This window comes from Alligator mississippiensis, chromosome 11, assembly GCF_030867095.1.
Source record: "Alligator mississippiensis isolate rAllMis1 chromosome 11, rAllMis1, whole genome shotgun sequence".
In the NCBI taxonomy this organism is placed as follows: Eukaryota; Metazoa; Chordata; order Crocodylia; family Alligatoridae; genus Alligator; species Alligator mississippiensis.
The window spans coordinates 16,986,851-17,005,900 of record NC_081834.1 but is presented as its reverse complement, the minus strand read 5'-3'; the positions used below and the strand labels follow the sequence as shown (position 1 = coordinate 17,005,900).

At 40.7% G+C, this 19,050-nt stretch overlaps 1 long non-coding RNA gene across 5 annotated transcripts in view; it reads right to left on the bottom strand.

Moving 5' to 3' along the window:
- Window positions 1-332: 332 nt before the first annotated feature.
- Window positions 333-19,050, bottom strand: part of LOC109280663 (uncharacterized) — a 44,155-nt gene continuing 25,437 nt past the window's right edge. The window contains exons 3-5 of one of the 5 annotated variants that reach the window (XR_009455571.1): window positions 17,676-18,716; window positions 15,408-15,485; window positions 333-14,945 (exon numbers count right to left, since the gene is read on the bottom strand). This is a non-coding gene — a long non-coding RNA (uncharacterized LOC109280663). The other 4 variants (XR_009455572.1, XR_009455573.1, XR_009455570.1 and 1 more) reach the window with 4 other exon arrangements.

Below are 19,050 nucleotides of genomic sequence, written 5' to 3'. Positions count from 1 at the left end.
TTTGTGTATTTTAGATTAAAAGTTTTAAGCCAAAGTATTATCATCATTTTATTCCCATTCTAAAGATTAGGCACATTGGGAGATGATTGTGGTTGGTGTCTGAAGAAAACAGAAGGGCTGGGGCAGCTATGACTTTAATAATGTCTGTAAACAAGAACATAAGTTACTAATTCCTTCTTTTAGGAAGGATGTTTTGAGAAGTGAGAAAATCCTTCCCCACAGCTGTAGGATACATTTCAATCTCCCAGCGGAAGCAATGATCTATATTCATGTAAATGTGTTTTGATGTCCTCTTCAAAGTTTAAATGAGACACCCACATCCAGGAAACTAGTTAGCTTAAGCAGGAACACAATTGTAATTCTTTATTAAGGAGACTGTGTAGGTCTTTGGTTGCACTTCAGAAGTCCTAGCAGTTCATATTTGTTTAACTTTCTTCTTCTACCCATTTACAAAGGAGAGAAGCTCTGGAGTAGCAAATCCAGTTCTACAAAGCCTTTTTAAATGCTATGTCTTAGTCTGTGAACGTATTAATAAACTAGTAAGGTCATTCTTGTTTCAGAAGATTAGCATCACTCCTTGCTCTATACTGACAGTTTTTCCTTTTCATCAGAAGAAACTTCCTTCCCTTTATAGGAGAATACTATACAATTGAATGGGGATGAAACCAATACAGTTCTAGTGAAATGACTCCTACAAAGACAAAACCAACCAAACAAAAAAGCTTAGACACTCTCAGTAGCTGTTGCAAATATGTTTAACTCTGCTGAAGTCTTTGTTGTTCACTTTAGCTACATTTAAGTCAAGGGAGCTATGCTGATTTCCACCAGCTGAGAACTTCAGCTCAGAAATTATTAGGGGAATTTATACTGAAGGCCTGGATTTTAACCAAGCCACAGACTTTTACTTCAGGGATGTGACTTTTCCATTAAAGTATATAGGAGGTTCAAAGACAGATTGTTGTTCTCTGGTAAACCACACGGTACTGTCATAACGCAGAAACAAAATAAAATTGTCAACTCAAGCTGCTTAAGTTTGTAACATTTTCTTTGCAGCTTTCTAACAAAGTAAATGTAGCATTAATTCCTCATGAACCCCTGGGAAAATAAAATCCCCTTCACCACAAAGAATTGAGAGAGAACCTCAATTTCATTCTTCATAGCATTTTGTTGCTGTTAATCTGTAGACCTTGTATCATTTTCAGCACGTGTTATACTCTCAGGTTTTAAAGGCTTGCGTAAAGATGCGCTTCTCTGCCTCTGGGACCACATCCTGAGACATACTGAGTGCTTCCCGTGCCTGATTCTCAGGGTCTGGTCCAGCTCCCAAGGAAGTCGGTTGAAGATTTAACCTACGTGAGATTTGGAACGGGTCCTTGCAGAAGCTTGTACGTGAGTGAAGCTCAAAGAAATCTACAGCACTCCACTGTATTACATTAGACCAAATGCTGCCTCTGTAGGTTTTGCCTAATGCTCAGCACAGCTTTTACATTTAGGTTTGCTTGATTATTTCCCTCTGGAGCAGACAAGTATACAGCATGATCTCATCCTATTGTCAGGGTAATGCGTCTTTGGGGATTCTGACCTTGTTCACATTACAATGACATCATCTTTTCTACAGACTGTAAATCACAAATGTTGACTCCTGCTTTACTAATAAAACTTGCAGGACTATCACATGCACCTACAACATGCTTGTTTGAAATAGTTAGACAACCATGCAACTTGTTTATTTTTAACTATCTGCAGCAACATGTTAAAGATGCTAGTAATGAGAGATGTGCACAGCCTAATGTAACATTCCTAACATGTCCACCATGTGGCTAACTCATATGCTTTACTTATTCTAGCTGGGCCCTACCATAGATTTTTTTTTTCTTAATTCTACAGTCTAAATAGATTTATCAGCAGGGTCTGGAACAGAAGAACCAAGGGGAAAAAGTATTTTCCATTCTGATTGACCTTTTAAATTTCCTTTGCAGCAAAATACTCAAACTATATCTATTTACCTGCAGCAACTTGCAGTCCTCATCATGCACAAGGAAAACAGATTTCTATGTGAATTGAAATACTGATCAAACAACAAATACAATTTTCTAATTTAAAATAACTTAACCTCAATTGGGTTTCTTGCAAATGGCTCATTTAAACTGCCCTGGATGATGTATTTACTGTTCCTTACTACACATCCCAGCGTTAGACTCCAGAGCATTTCTTGTGGCCCAGACCTCTGTAAATTGCAATTGAGCCGCTGAGGATTAGTGATTTTTTTAGAGTCCTAAGAACGGAGTTCCCTGACCACAGCCAATTACTGAGTTGAAACAAGGAAAATATACTCCCCTTATTGCCTTTTCTATCACTTTGTCTTAAATCTTGTTTGTATTTTGCCTTTTAGGCGCTGCTGCTCTTTTATGTTAGTGGCCTTAAACTCTAAGGCCCAAATTAATCCCAGGGGTAATATCATTTGCGTCAACCCACTTAATATAGGTACACTGGGGATGAAATTGGCCCCAGAAATATTACCTGAAGTCACATACGTTGAGATTAAATGGGTAAATTCTTAAAGAGACACTACCGTGTTAAAAAAATCTGTATAGATGGTTTTTATTATTACAATATCAGAGGATTCCAAATTTGTCACAATGTTTTTCCAATTATAACCGAAGGAGATTAAAGGAAACAAATATTTTTCTTTCCACTTTTCAGGTCACTTGTGTATTTGACAGCTCTTTATATTTAGTTTCACTGCTTCCCCTGCATATTCAGTCAATTTCCTGTTTTGTTTGTATGGGGTTTTTCATGTGCAACAAAGAAGAGAAACATGAGGAAGATGTGATTGCAAGACACTCAAACTTGCAGATTGAGTCAGGAGGGATCAGGAGGAGGGGTGCATAATTTTTTACTGTTTTTGTACTGTTTTTTACTGTTTTTAACCTGACTAACCTTGAAGCTGACTTGTCATTTTAAGTTGATTAGCCTATTTAGAACTTGTTCAAAATGAAGACAAATTCTTGTCTAATGCAAATTACAACTGGAACTGCCACGTTTTGCCTGGTTTTCACCTCAAGTCATAAATCAGTGCCAGATCCACTGCTTCCATGAGCTTTTTGGCAAACCTGATTTGAGTTTGGAGGGTATAACTAAACCTGAAACTGAACAAGATTCCTCGTAATACTTTCTCCCTTTTCTTCCTGCTCTTTTCCCTCATTTCAGCCCTTCTCTCTATTGTTCTATTGATGACCTCAAGAACAGTTGTAGAAGATAAATCTAAAACCAGTAAGTTCACATCATTTTATCCTGGACTATACATATACTCTGTACTGGTCTATTAATTTATGGTATTCTGCAACATCCCCAAATCAGCACAACATTTTAGATGCAAACTCACTGGTTATTCGCCTTTCATTTGATCATAGTTCTCCCCAGTCCTTTAAGTTTTTTGGTCAGAGTTTGTTTTATACTTAAACCAGCATGATGAGATATTCTCCTATGATTACTGTATTATTAAGAACATGATTGCAGCTGTCCATATTTTCCTTAAAAAAAATAAAAAAAAAAAAAGTATAAAGCAAAAAAAGTCAGTAAGATCTTCCTAATTCATCCAAACGTTTTCATTCAAAACTAATTTTTCCCCCTAGGGGTATCCCACAAAAAGATCTCTACATTTTGTATTTCGTCCACCTGTGCAAAAAGAGTTAAATGTTCTAGATAGTGACTACTGGGCTTTTTAGAACTCTGAATTTGGGGTGGAAATGGGAGAGAAATTATAAGCAAAATAACCGATCTCAAATTTGTGTTGAACTCCCTACATATTTTCCAGCTGGCTTTACTTTTAACCTTTCGTATTTCTCATGGGAGGTTTATGTAAATTTATAGCCAGATTTTTTTTCATGTAATCAGGAGGAAAATGAATGAGTAAAGAAAACAGTAATTTGCGGTATCGGGAAATGGAGTTTTGTATCTTATTCCAAGTGTGAGCATGCACCTATTTGAATAAGAATAATACTGGGCCAGGGCCCACTTCAAGCTCAGAGTTAATGTGCAGCCTGCATCATCTTTCTGGTTTAAGTAATGTACTGTTTTTTTTTTCTTTGCCAAACAACAGCTACCATATGGGCTGAGCTTCTGCTAGTCAACTACTAAATTACAAATACTCTTTTGACTGTGAATTGAATAGAAAAGGATGTCAGTTATTGCTTTCCTCCTGTGGCCACACCACAAGTGCACCTGCAGTAAGAAACTGGCATTCATCCTCTGAAAAGCACCACATGCTTCTATTGTTAGCCAGAACAGAATTCTAACCTTGGCTTTGCTTACCCAACTCCTATCACAGTTAGGAGATTATGAAGATAAGAGCTTCGCTCGTATGCACAAGAGTTTACTTACAGACATGTGTCACAGCACTCATCCACAGCACCCTGTTTCCCCTAAAAGAGGCAAAAATAGGTTTAGGAAGATTGCTATCTGTGGTATCCTTTAATCAAAGAGTGTTCTTTTCCTTACATGCACGTTATACCATATTCATTCTGAGATGACTGTGAAATTTGTTATGAAATCCTAACTGCTTTCACTGGAAGTTCCAAATGGTGGTCTGTTAAGATCATTGATAGTATTATCTCATTTCAAACCTGAGGCCGGGGAAGAAAAAAGGGATTTTGTTTCTCGCCTGTGCAGTGATAGTCTGGAATGTGACCATTTCTTTATCCCCAAGGCAAGTTTGAACTAGAAACCACACTAAAGTGTGCAAAGAGGATTTGAGCAGGAAAAAATGGATGATGTCTGGAAGCGGTGAACTGGGCAATCCATTAAGTGAGACGGCTGTTAGGCTAGCAGAGGTTCCTTGTCTCCCAGTATGTAATGTGACAGCTGAGCTAGGGATCAGACTGTGAGCTAGCCTGCAGCTGCTGCTGTCAAAGGCCTACCAGCCATTGTATTCTAGGAAGGTTGTTGAAATATTCTTCTTTATCTGTTATGTCAATTAACTCTTACTTTCCTAGATGTGTATGTCATTATCTAAGTGGCTAAAATGTTTATTCAGTGTCTGATTTAAATATATTAGGAAGAGTAGGGAATTAGAGAATTAATTTCTTATCTTTTGAAGCCTAAAGCTACATATATGGCTAAAGTGTTAGTGGTTTTAGTTCAGTTCCCTGATGGATTGTTAGATGCATTACATATTTGCTTATGGCTTTCATTCAAAAGAGTCCCGAAAATTCAATGTCCATAAATACAAGCTACACCCTTGGGCCATTAGAGGGTACTCATTAGGTCAAGGCTTGAATGCAGTGCAAGGATTATTACAGCATCAAGAAATTTATGGGGTGACTGAAACACACACATAGCATATTAATTTATTATTACTGCTTCTGATTTAGAATAAGAAGTGTCCAGCATAAGCCTAGGATATTTTTGCAGATGTTAAAGATCATGATACTTAAAGCAAATACAATAAACCAGTGGTTCCTAAACTCGACAGATTGTGCACCACCAACTTAAAACAATACAACCTTAAATACCACCAGCAAGTTTTTCAGTTCAACCTTAAGTACCACCAGCAAATTTTTGTCATGTAGAGTAATTGTAATAAATCTGGTAACGCGTACCACTGCCAGGTTGTCTGTATACCAGTGGTGGTACCCATACCACAGATTGGGAACCGCTGCAATAAACAATTCCAGTATAATACACCACCTACACAGTTCTGACAGCAATCTGATAATCAGCACCATTAAAGATCTCTCATTTCTAATTTATATCCTTTTGCTGCTTTTCTCCCTAGTCCCTGGGGGGAAAGGTAGGTTTGTGAAACATGAGCTCACAGCGCTCTGAAAAATAGTCAACGCTTAAGAATACACCTTCAAAAATATATTGGATGCCACCTTTCAGAGAAGTCCCTGTGCCTTTAATGTAATGGAGTGGGTAGATGACACGTTACATAATAAACACCTCAGTGTGATTATCCTTGGCCCCTCTCCCAGCCCTGGCCCTATTTTAGTAGTCATGGAGGCAGCGACTTTCCTTTAGCAAGCATGCCTGGAAAACAATTCCACATACTCATTATGCTCAGAGCAGGGGAGGTAAAAATCAGATGTCTGTTTTTTAATATCCATTTGTACCTTTGTCTCTCGCCCTCCATGCAGAGCTGAAAATTAAAGCCCAGGCTGATGTTATCTGTATCACTTATGTATGGGTGACCTTCACTCTCTTTGTCTTTGTTCCTCACTGTATATACAGACTGAAGGGAGAAAAGCCCTCCTTTTGATTCCCTGTTGGACTAGGGCAGAGAAATGTCTTGTGCAGAACTTCTGCATTCCTTCAATTAACAGGAAGTTGTACATGGTTTCTTCTCTCTTTGCTTTTCTCCTCCCACCACCTGTGCTTCCCCAGTTAACCTGTAGCTAATTGCTGGGCTGCATGCCCACAGAGCTTTTTTCCCACGTATGAGGGGGCCATATTTAAATGACTAGCAGTTTAAAAAATATTTATAAATAAGATTTGCTCTTCTTTTGACAGCAGACTGTGCTACCGGGACTTCTGGATAGGACTGGAGGTGGAGACATGTAGACTGAAAGCAGGAGGGATGAGGGAAGAACATGTGAAGTTCTGAGAGGCTGGAACACAGATGGGAAAGGGGATGTGGCACTGGGTGTGGAAGAGTCTGTAACCATGTTTAAACACAACTTTCTGAATTCTAAAAGTTAGTGCGCCATATGGGACCCGGGTTGGCAGGAAGGGGGACTGAGAACTGTCATGTGAGAGGCCTCCTTCCTTTGAACTTCATTCACCAACTTGATTTAAACTTAAGCTACTCATTATACAATTTGGGAAATTCCTGAACAAAAAGACTTTGTTAAAAAGTTATGGCTGGATATGTTTCAAGGGAGGTCAAGTTACATCTACACACAATATCACAATTCCTTCACAAAAAATTCACACCATTTAAAAATCCCAAGCCTTAGAGTGTCTGAAATAAACTGGCTTGTTCAGGAATGAAGAGTCAGTTCCCCTTCACCATATTACCTTTCTTCACTCCTTATTAATCCCATTCCATTTACAAACCAGTGAATTTAAGGGTCTGCTACAACTTTCATATACTTCTCATTCTAGGTCTATATCCTAGTTGTATTATTGCTATTGTCATCTAGGCTGGTTTTATATTGAGATGTCAACTTGTATCTCTGCTGGAGACTGACATTTGTTTGATGATTTGTTTCTTCGCATACCACATATATGACATTTTGAAAGAAAAGCCCCATTTTTATTCCAGTGCTTCTCAATAGCTCAACATGAAGTCTCATTTAGATCCACTCACTGTGGATTTATTTCTTTTTTTAAGTACTCTGGAGTATTTTGGAGTTCATTGAGTTACTACTTCACATGCAATTTTATGTGCCGTGTGTTGCCACAACATCCCATAAGTTAAGCTTTGACTGCCTCTCTCTTCTCTTTTTCAGTCCCTTGCCAGCCAAATACCTGCTGTTGAACTTATCAGTTAGATACTCCAGTTACGTTACTTGATATAACTAAAGAAGAAAGGGATGTAAGTATTGCCTTTCTTTGGACCCCAGGAAAGTGACACTGGGCACACCACTCTAGCTGGCACTGAAGTGACATTCCATTAGAATAAACCTTTCATATGAAAATCACAGAGATTTGAAATCTTTGAAAAATGGATAGTTCTCAAGTAAGGAACTTAAATATATTCCAAAGGATTGAGATTTTAACTGGGAGAGGAAACGTGTAGGAGCACTTGTAGCAACTCTGCCAGGCTTCTAAGTGACAGGGTTAGTGCTGCTTTACAATTTACTTCCATGGCATTTAAAATCACTACCACGTTTTGTAGGATCTTGTCAAGGCTAGTCTGTGGAGTTGAGATACATAAACAAAAGAAGGCCATGACAAGATTTGAGCGTCAAAATGATACTGATGCAAGCTCTGCTACCATGGGAGAAGGAAAGTGTGCAGGCCAGGGGCGAGCCGGGCCCGTCTTTGCGCACGCGGACTGTGGCCAGCAGCCCGGGCACGTGGGGCCAGAGAAAACCGCGGGGCGGCAAGGTATGCGCGGGCTAGAATTAGTCACGGAGGCGTAGTGGTTGATTGAAAAGATTATTTACTTACACCCAAGATGGTCGCGGTGTAGGCTGGACAGTTTTCCAGGTGCAGCTCCGCTTAAATCCTCGTTGGAGGACTCTGACAAATTCAGTTCTTTGGCCCCGGAGTTGTTTAGGCTCCACAGGTTCGGCAATTCTTTCCTCACGGAGTGGCTGAATCTCCATGGGTTTTGTTCGGTTCCCAGGCCCCTGGAGCTGTTAAGGCTCCGTGGGTTCGAAAATTGGGTATATAGGATAGGGATACGTCTAGGATTGCGCTCGGCGACAGGGAGAGGCTAGAGGCTGATCAGACCTCTGTTGCCTGCTTAAGAAATGCATTGGGTCCGTAAGGATCCGCAGCGCTTAGAGATCTTCACACAGGGTGAAGTCTCCTCCTCCTGATGTTTGTGGAGTCCTCCAACTTGGGCGGAAACCACTCAAGCTTTTTATGCGGCTAGCAAGCCAATCACTAGCCGCCACGTGTGCATAATTTAGCACAAGCCAATAATGGGGCTCGAATTATAATACGAATGGCGGGAACTCTTTGCAACGAGCATTTCTCCTCTGCAGCAGAGAAATGCACCCTGCAAAGAAAGCTGCAAATTTGGTGGGAAATTCTCCATTGCACCGGGGTTCTCTTCTGCAGCAGAGAACTCCACCGTGCAAGGAAGCTGTAATTTTAACAGGAACATAATTTAGCGTTGCCGAAGCACACACAAACAACAAATCACAACTTTGGGTTGTGACACAAAGCAAATTGAACAAGCTGACGTACAAACTGACACAGCCCACGTGGCTCTGCTTCTGCTCCCTGGCTGCTCTCATGGAGGGGATTTTCTCGTGAACCAGTTCACATCACTTTTTTTCTCCTCCCTGATTCTCACGTAGCATAAGGTATTCCTCTCCTTGCAATGCCCCTCTATGTCAGGGTTGTTGATTGGAGCTGTGTTGGTCTAAGGACATAGAAACAGTTTTCTGTTTTCTTTTATTAGACCAACTAAATAGTTGGAAAAATTGTTCTCTGCAAGCTTTTGGGCGCAAACACCCTTCTTCAGGCATAGGGAGAATTGCTGGTGTTATGTGTTTTCCATGGTGGAAGAGAAGCCAGTATGCAAAATGCAGGTCTGTGAAAATGCAAATGCATGGCAATGAGAATCAAAGGGAATGGGAGGCAAAATGTGAGACAGGTGTGGGGGGGAAGGGGAGCTCAAGGCCTGAGCCTGCAAACGCTGCCCCAAATTGCCCCATTGACTCTAGGGATTAAAAAAAAAAATAAAGATCATGTTAGTCTCCCATTGTGCAGTTTTAGGGTTTCTGGGTTGACTCTTCAAGATCAGTTATGTTGTTAAAGATCATCCTGGCTATTGTTTCAGTGTTCTCTATTGTTGCATAGTTTTATTTTTTTATTGGAATACTTTACAGTGGGCCTAATCCAATTCCTAAAGCAGTAAATGGGAGTCTCTTCAGTGACTTTTGGATCAGGTCCAGGGTGACTGAAATTTCCTCTCTCCTCTTTTCCTGGAGCCATAACCTTTACCCTCATAAAGTGTGAAGTTTTCTTTCAATGAGGATATGTAACTAAAATATGTTTTGCTTCTGTTACCTTAATTCATTGTCTTTCAAATGTTCTTTCCCAATAGGCATTGCTGGTAAGTGTCTCTTCTCATTCCACGACTGTTATGCTGAACAAAAGAATTGCATCTTGGTGACATTTGACTCATGTTTTCAGACTTCTTGTGCACACTCAAGTTGCGGGTGCTAACCTTGGTTAAAATTCTACCTAGCCATGAACCTGTTTGGCTGGTCTTGTCTCAAAAATTTAGGGAGAAACTTGTGAGGTTGCAAATAGATTAGATGAAACTTTTGGTAACCTTTGTTTCCTTCACCGTGTCTAATTAAATGGGATGCGGGGAGCTAACTATGATACTGGGATACAGAATCAAAGGACCAGAAGGGACCTGAAAGATCATTGAGTCTGGTCTCTTGCCATGGGCAGGAGATTATTGGGCTCAAATGGGCACAACAAGGTGCTTATCCAGCCTCCTCTTGAACACCTCCAAGGATGGTGACTGCACCACCTCTGTTGGGTGTGTGTTTCAGATTCTAATTACCCTTACAGAAAATAATTTTTTCCTTATGTCCAGCCTAAATTTTTCTTTAATTAGATTGTGCCCATTGGTCCTGGTCCTCCCAAGGGGTATCTTCTTGAAGAGTTGCTCCCTTAGATCTTGGTGCTCACCCCTAACATACTTGCAGGCCACTATCAAGTCACCTCTTCTCTTACTTAAACTGAACAGACCCAGTTTTCAGAGCCTCTCCTCATAGGACCTATCCTCCAGGCCCTGAAGCATACAGGTGGCCCTTCTCTGTACCCTCTTGAGCTTATCCACATTCTTCCTGAAGTGCGGTGCCCTGAACTGGACACAGTACTCCAGCTGTGGCCTCACCAGTGCTGAATAGAGAGGGAGAAGCACCTCTCTGGATCTATTGGCCACTCATTGGCTGATGCACATCACAGTTCTGTTTGCCATGCTGGCGACTTCATCGCACTGTTGGCTCATGTTCATCCTCTGGTCGATTTGTTATCCCCAGGTCCCATTCAGATGCTGTGCCAGCCAGTGGACTACCACACATCATGTAGTTATGGTGAAGGTTCTTCCTACCCAGATGAAGGACCCAGCACTTTCCCTGTTTCATAGATTTCATAGACATTAGGGCTGGAAGGGACCTTGAAAGATCATTGGGTCCAGCCCCCTGCCCAAGGAGCAGGAAGTCAGCTGGGGTCAAATGATCCCAGGACGATAAGCATCTAAGTGTTTTTTTAAAGTGTCCAGGGTAGGTGCTTGCACTACTTCTGGGGGAAGTCTATTCCAGGCTCTATAAGTTTTTCCTTATGCCCATCCTAAAACGGTCTTTCAGGAGTTTGTGACCATTAGACGTCATCTTCCCTTGGGGTGTCCTGGTGAACAGATGTTCTCCCAGGTCCTGATATACCCCTGTACCCCTTATATACTCATAGGCTGCCACCAGGTCACCCCTGAGCCTTTGGTTTTCCAGGCTGAAGAGTCCCATGCCTCTCAGCTTCTCCTCATCTGATTCTGTTCAGCCCATAGAACGAACCTATCAAGGTCATCCTGGATCCTTACACTATCCTCTGATGTGCCTACATTTCCCCACAGCTTGGTGTCATCCGCAAACTTAATCATTGTACTTTCCACATTTTACTGGCCCAACCAGTATATATATATTCCACATATGTGCTACATTATACTTTTTCTGTGTGATTTTAACATCCATGACAAAAACTGGGGGCACTTAAAATTTGCTGGAGTAGATGTTCTGTATTCACCTGTCATTCATGGACTATATCCTTTTTTCTTCCTCTCTCTTCATCTTTAAACTTTCCCTGATAAATTATGTGGAGCTGTGACACAATACCCTGTCTGCTCCCGGTCCATATTATCAGTCTTATGCAGTCCTGTGCCAGCAGGCTACAACATTCAGATCATCAGTTCTTTGCTGTTCCTACCAGCTCCATTTAGTCCTACTTACTATGATCCTCAGGAACTAACCCCCCCATATTTCCTTGCAGGAAGCCGGTTTCCTATCTAGTGATGCTAGTTAGAACGCAGTTTCCTTCTACCCTCTTTCTTTCGTGCTTTCAGTTTCTCTCCTGGTAGCTAGCGATGAGCAAGTTTCCAAAGGCTCAGTGTTCAGCAGCCCCCCCAAAGTCTGGCACCTTCTCCTGACTTTCTGAGTCTGCAAAACTAGTCTGGAAATTGCATGGAAACAGGCTTTCTCATGAGAGCCTGGATTCCTCCTACTCCTAGTTGAGCCAGAAACTCTGTGAGAACAGACAGATTTACTTGCGGTCTTTTGGCACATTCTCATCCAAGCCCAGCCAAAAAATAGAAAGTGCAAAACTATAGGAGGGGAAAAAACTGAACTGAATGTCTTGAAACTCCAATCTTTAGCTGCATTTTGAGGAATGTTTCAAATCAATTACTTCATCTGAACCAGCTCATCCTCCCCTCTGATAATCCCAGCATTTATGGCAGAGCTTTGTGGTTTCCTTTTTCCTGTTCTTTGGGTTATCTGGTTGGCACAAAGCCTGGGCTCTGATTCCACCTCCCCACACACAGCTCTGTGTCCTCAAACCCACTGGATGCTTCAAAGTCAAATCTTTTAGACTAAAGATTGGATTCTTCATCAGGCTTTCTCCTTACAGTCTCCAAAGCCAACTGCTCTCGGCTTGTATTTTCTCTTAACTTTCTGCCACATCTCAAGAGAGATGATCCTTGCCTCTCAAATTGAGCCCCTTCACATTTTGATGATTTCACTGCATACCTTGCTTTGTCACCTGCGTTGAAAGTTATGGTGCTGAGCCCTGCTATTTCCAGATGCAAAATTTTTGTGTGTGATCTGGAGCTTAATATTTATTTACACATAACCAACAGAGTACTAGGCATGTAACTAGCTATACCCCCTATCTGCACTGTGAACTAAAATTTAAGCAGCAGTGCAAATCGGAGGAGATGCAGCAGGATGCTGAACAGCACAGAGGTGAGAGGGTGGTGGTAGAAGCCTACTCTGCCAAATGAACTATTAGGGTTGAAGAGAGAGATGATTAACTCTGCAGGCTTGTCTCCAGGCTTGAGTAAGCATCAAAACTGACCCAAACTTGTGAAGCTTTTCATGACTCGCTGGGCCCTGCACAGGTATGATCTATTTGTCACTTCCCAGCTGGTTTCTTTAGATGTGATTTTGTCACGGAGATTATTATGACCTACAGAAGCCGGAGCACAAGAGTATTTGAACCTATCTATTTGCAGGAAGATACTTCATGCAGGGAGAGTACCTGTATCTGAGGAGTGGTGTTAGGTTCATATAGAGTCCTGCTATAAATGTTTTCATGACTTGCAAGTTCTTGCATGGACCGAGTCCAGAATTTCAACACATATCCTGAATGCAAGATGGGATTTTAGCACTGAGCAATAGCCTGTCCCTAGAATCATGGAACCATGTACAGATTACAACCTATACCACATTCCTCTTCCTTTGGGATTATCACTTGCAGGTATATGGCAGCTTCTTTTTTGGCAGGACCTCTTGAAGCAGGTGAAAAGGGGGAAAAGGCTTAGTTAAAAATTGCATTTTTTTCATTAATTATGGGCATTTGCTTTGAAAACTTATTTTGTGTTAAAAAAAACAAGTCTGCTCACCAGGTAGCTATTTCTAAGCTCTCATGCTGTCCCTAATTACCTCACTCAGTCTGTCTCACAGGCAGTCCGACACTAGTATAGTTCTGGATTCTTCAAGTCTCAGTGTTCATTTCCTAAATGCCAGTAGCACCTCTTCATTTGTCCCAGCATTGGTAGCTATGCTAGGTTTTCTTTTAAACTATTCTTCTCACCTTTCTTTTACATACTCCTGCCCAAGACATCTCATTTCAGCCTTACTTTATGGATTACAGCCCAGCCCTCCCTCCAGGATTCCCCGCAAATCTTACGACTGAATTGTGCTACAACAGCCTCTTCAATGTTGTTGATTGATCTTTGTTTCCCTGACGGATAAGGAGCTGGCACAAATAGGAAAACATTCTTTCTTGTTCACTTGCCAGCAAGTAACATCTTTGCACTGCAATGGAAAATTTGACTGTCATGGGTCAGATGTATCTAAGCACATTATGAAAGATATTATGCAAAACTCAGTGAACTTACAATATTCTTGAGACCATTCAAAGTTCTGCAAGATTCACATAATACTTTAATAATCTTTTAAAACAGATTTTATTGTCTAAAAGGTCAAAAGCAGCCTAAAATAGTTATCATCTGATGGCTGTTAACAAGTTTTGAGACTCGGTTCCTAGTAGACAGACATTCACATCCAAAAAACAACATCCTACTGGCATGAGTTGGGATTTAACCCCTACAGAAGCCCCCGAGGATTGAATGTGTGCTTTTGCTTATTTTTATGCTAAGTGATTTGAGATGGGGACTCTCTCATGCTCAGTATAAGTGACCTGCTTAAAACAGTAGGGCTAGACGCTGATTGGGGCCTCCAGGTACTACTGCCACACCAGTAATACTATAATTGAATGCATGTGGAGACTGAACTTTTTTCTCACTCCCAAACAGGATGCCAGAACCAGGATGGGGTGGTAATGGGAAAGACTATCTGGTGCTTAGCTAAACAGAAGACTTCATTCTCCAGGGGTCTTGATGTGTCACTGTTAATGAGTATTGCAGATTTACTTACACTTTTTATTATAGCTTTAGATAGAGGACTTGTTTTTTATTAAGAAAGAGTAAGTTATTTCTCTTTAAATTAAAGTGTTTAAAGTAAATGTTGAAAATATTGTGGGAGAGGTTGGGGGCTAGTTTTAATTGCTTTGTCTGCAATGAATGTTCTGATCACGGTTGGTTTTTTTTTTTTTTTTTTTTTAAATAGGAAGACAACATACAATAGCCAGTGCTGTGTATTAAGTTAATATCAAACGCAGAATAAGACCTTACTACAGATTTAAAGCCTGATATGAACCAGATCTATTCAAAGGAAATGAAGTTCTTATTTCTCTTATTGTTTTGGCTTCATCGGAGAATAAAAACCAAACACTTGAGTATATTTATGTTGACAGATCAAGACACCTGAAGGAGAGATGTCAGTGTGGCAGGCCCCAACCTTATAACCCTTTTTTTGGGGAGGAATGAAAACCCCTCTACCAAACTCCCAGGCTTTAATTGGCAGTGTAGGCATAAACATCCTCCTCTTGCAGCAGCTCAGGAAGGAAGGCAGGTTATCTTCTTAAGCCAACTTCTCTCAGTTCATGATTCATTTCGTTCCTGAATTCCACACTACCTTTTTGTAAGGAAAAATATGGGGACTGATCATAAGAAGCTTAGTCTCCTTTCAGCTAGCAGACTTACAGGTTGACCACAAAAGCTGACTCCTTGAAGTGTCTTTATCAATACTGGATGCTACTCTCAAGTTAATGATATTTATCCTCCTCCAGCTAGATCCATAACAAGCTTGATAATCTCATTCCAACAGCTATACCACCCCCATTACATTAGACAAGGTTAAAGCAGAAAAATGACTCTTGTTTGTCCAGGAATGCTTAAACGGAAGGGCAAGGAGTTATTGCTAAAGGCTTTTTACTCCCTCCAACGCACCCCTGCTTTAGCTAATGACTAACTAGGGGAGGTAAAGCTTCACTCGACTCACCATACACTTTGCCTAAGCATGATTTCCCCTGTGCATTCTGGGTATGATGACAGCTAAGTGGGATGGGCATCTGTGCCAAGAGTGTGTGTTCCTTACCCCAGCCAGGTCTCAAAATTCCTGTACTGAGCTGATCGAGCACGTACATCTCAGGAAGTTCATTATCATGAGGAAGCCCTGCCAGAATGGAAAAATCTGCCATAAGATGATTTTTTTTTTTAATTAAGTTTATTTGTAAGGTGAGGTGAAGGTCTGCTTCAATCACTGCTGCCAACAAGTTAATTTGAGGAGGCTGGAGACTTGCTTTTGTTTTAATGCTAACATATATCTTTTCTGTTTTGCTGCCAGTCATGGCTGTGCTAGGACAATACTTCTAGGTGGTAAGAACACGTAGCAGTAAAGAAAATGGGTACATGCAGAAAAATGGATAAACGATTCAGTCAGCCTTTAGAAGTTACTTTAACCTGGCTTTATTTGGGCCTTGTCTAGGCTAGGAGAATGAGCCATTTTTGAGAACAGGCTATGTAACTGTGTCTATGCTAGATGGAAAATAGCTTCAAAACAGCTAACACCTCTTCAAACATGAGGAAACAAAGTCTGAAGGTGTTAGGGAATAATAGAATTGTAGTGCTGGAAGAAATTGCAAAAGGTCATTTAGATCATCTACCTGCCCCACGGCAGGATCAATATCTTTTGTATTTGTTTTTTTTTTTTATATATTCTGTATCTTGCTGCTGAAAAACCATATTACATTCCTGTTGTGTGACGTAATGTTACCCCAGCCACAGTGCAAATGCTGATGCAGTAACTGAAGCAGGGGCAGGAAATCACTCTGGTTTCTCTTTTCAAAAGACAGGGGTCTCTGATACACATTGAAATAAACCTTCCCTTTTACAGCCCAGACCTCACTGGAGCGAGGCTGTGCATCAGTTATCAGTGCTATGTGTCGTCTGTTGCTGTAGATAAAAAAAATCTTTTAAAATCAGGCAACTTCTAATTTGCCGTGGGCCATCCCATCTTCAATTACACTCGCTCCTGAAACCTCCCTTTGATCAACTAACTGCTAACCCTTTCTCTCCATTTGTGCAGGTGGCAACTGTGCCCATGATTGTGTGCACCTGCTAGGGCCAGATTAGTTTACACCAGAGTAATTCTCTAGTCATGGACTCAGCCCCCCACTTGAGTTTTTCATGTTGTTAGTGAGGCATGAAACCATTTTATTTTTTCAGAGGTGTTTCAGTGGGACTCACCAATTTCTGTTTTTCCTGATTAAAACAAAATGTAACCTATGCAGCTACAGTGTTGTTGCTTCACTATATCATGAGATGAAACTGTTTGTAAAAGGACAAAAGGGTGGATACTGAGTAAAGTTAGCATGTTTATATTTATGGTTCCTAATAATCTTTACTGGGCTTGATAGTGGAAGCAATTTTGGAGGTAAACTGCTTATTAAAATGGCTTCTGTTGCATTTGTCCATACTTTGTAATTGAGGCAGATTAGCCAGGAGATAGTGAAGCTTTTGCTAACTGATTTAATCCATGAAGGCTCAGTTGCTTTCCTGAACTACTGCTGCAGCTAAATACAGACCCAGGAACAGACAAGGAGTCTGGAGTCAATAGGAGGCCAATGTGCACATCTCTGTCCCTATACACAGTGCATCTCTTAAAGGAACAGTGCATGCCCATTTGCTTTTGAAGGATGCATACACCATGTAATCAACATATCTTTTTAATGCAAACATGTAAGTCAGTCCCTAGGAATCATACCACAAATGTCCAAATATGTTATAAAAAAAGGAAAGTACTAGCAATAAATAATGACAAGGTAGTTTACTTGATGAAGGCTGAATTAGCAAGGTAATACTGTGCTGAAATTTGCCTGGTTATACATGGTACCGGGAGGAAAGCAATGAGCAACATGCATTGAAGTTTCTTTTTTTGGGTAGGGGAGGGGGGGAGGGGTTGTATGTTTGTATACAAAACTTTAAAAAAAAAAAACCTTTACAATGTGATTTTTTTTTTTTTTTTTTTTTTTTTTAATAAATGCAGACACAGACCAGTAGAGGGCATACATATCTCATTAAATGGAGGCACATGAATGCTAATTAATAAATCTGGAGGACAGGAAGGTTATACCTGTGTCTACAATAATCCCAAACAAAGTGCTCATTGAGTTGTAACACAGAAACAGCTCACTGCAACAGACTCATATTATCTCCTCTTTCTTACAAAAGGCAGGAAGTGTGTGGGGGGGTATGAAGCACATGTTTGGAATTACATAATCCATAGTTAAACTGTGATTATCTTTCATGTTCATGTTTAGTCAGATTGTGGCACTGATTAGGGTTGACTAGACGGTTACTGTACCTCCAGGTTTTTTCCATCGTACTGTATCTTCTGGCTCTGAACATTAAACTTCTATCCTTGGGCAAGTGACTTGTGTTATACATCAGGCCTGTAGTGAACTGGAGGAAATAGAAGAGAGAGTCAGCAGTTTTCATAATGTATTCGCATGGTAGTATTGGGAAATGTGAATTTAAAAGGAAGGCTATTTGCATTTTAGAAACCGAATCAAAGATAAACTATACAGTAGACTCTCCAGTTTTATTCTGCCCAATGCACTTGCAGTACATTTCATAATCTTCATAAAAGAGAAAATGAATTGGAGAAATAGGCTGTTTTATGATAATATCCCATATGTTATCAGATTCATGCAGGCAGAATCACACTAATGAAGAGAAATTGTAGTTTATGTAGAGCTTGCAGGCCTCGCTGAGGCAGATTAACAGTGGATGCTGTAAGAGGCAGCACCCGGTTTGGCAGGCTGCCCAAGAACCAATCAATGCAGGCTGGAGTCAAAGGGACTGTGAGTCTGATTCCCAACAGTTTCATTTCAGAATATGAATGATTGTATCCATCAATATTCCTTGTTAAGGCATAATTTAGGTTCGTAGTAAGAACCCACCCATTTTGGAAGGCCCAAGCTGAGCAGTACCAAAAGCAGTGATTCTACAAGCTGAACAGGGGAGAGGTGGGTGGTTAATTTTAGCTGCTGACCTGATTCCATTCTGAATGACAAATATCTCCAGGAATCCTCAAGGGCCAATCAAATGCTGCATTAGTGAAGCTGTTGGAAAAGTGCATTTAATTTTACACAGGGTGCTGCCTTTAAGAAAGCAATTATGATTTTTAGCTCTCAAAAGCTCTGACTCCTTCAGATTGATTTCAATTAGTGCAAGGATGAAACGACATCCTATTTGAATGCTGCTAAAATTGAGGTCTATTGTATATTTAACGTGGCATGCTCCCGTGTTCTGAATCATCCTGATTCTCTACACTGTTCAATATTTCCACCACTAGGAAAGCAGATTTGGTGCAGAAATTCAAATGAGTAAGGTCCTCTTGCACCTGCAAATACAAAAGTCAAGATCAGAAAATGAAGCAAATACACACAATTTCATTCTTATTTGAGAATCTGCTTCACAAAGTAGGATCTTTCTTGTTCTCTTGGGGCTCTGTGCTTGGGGAAAGATGCTTGTAATTATTGGATAGGGCACTTTTTTCAGGAGGAAATAACTTGTTGTCAAGGCCCAGGAATATGATTCAAGGGATCCAGGTTCAGGTCTCAGCTCTGCCACTGCCTTTCCCTTTGACTTAAGGGAAGTCATCTGGACTTAGATCCTCAAATACCTTTGAGGATCTGAGCCTTAGGCCCTGATTCAACAAAGTACTCAAGCATGTG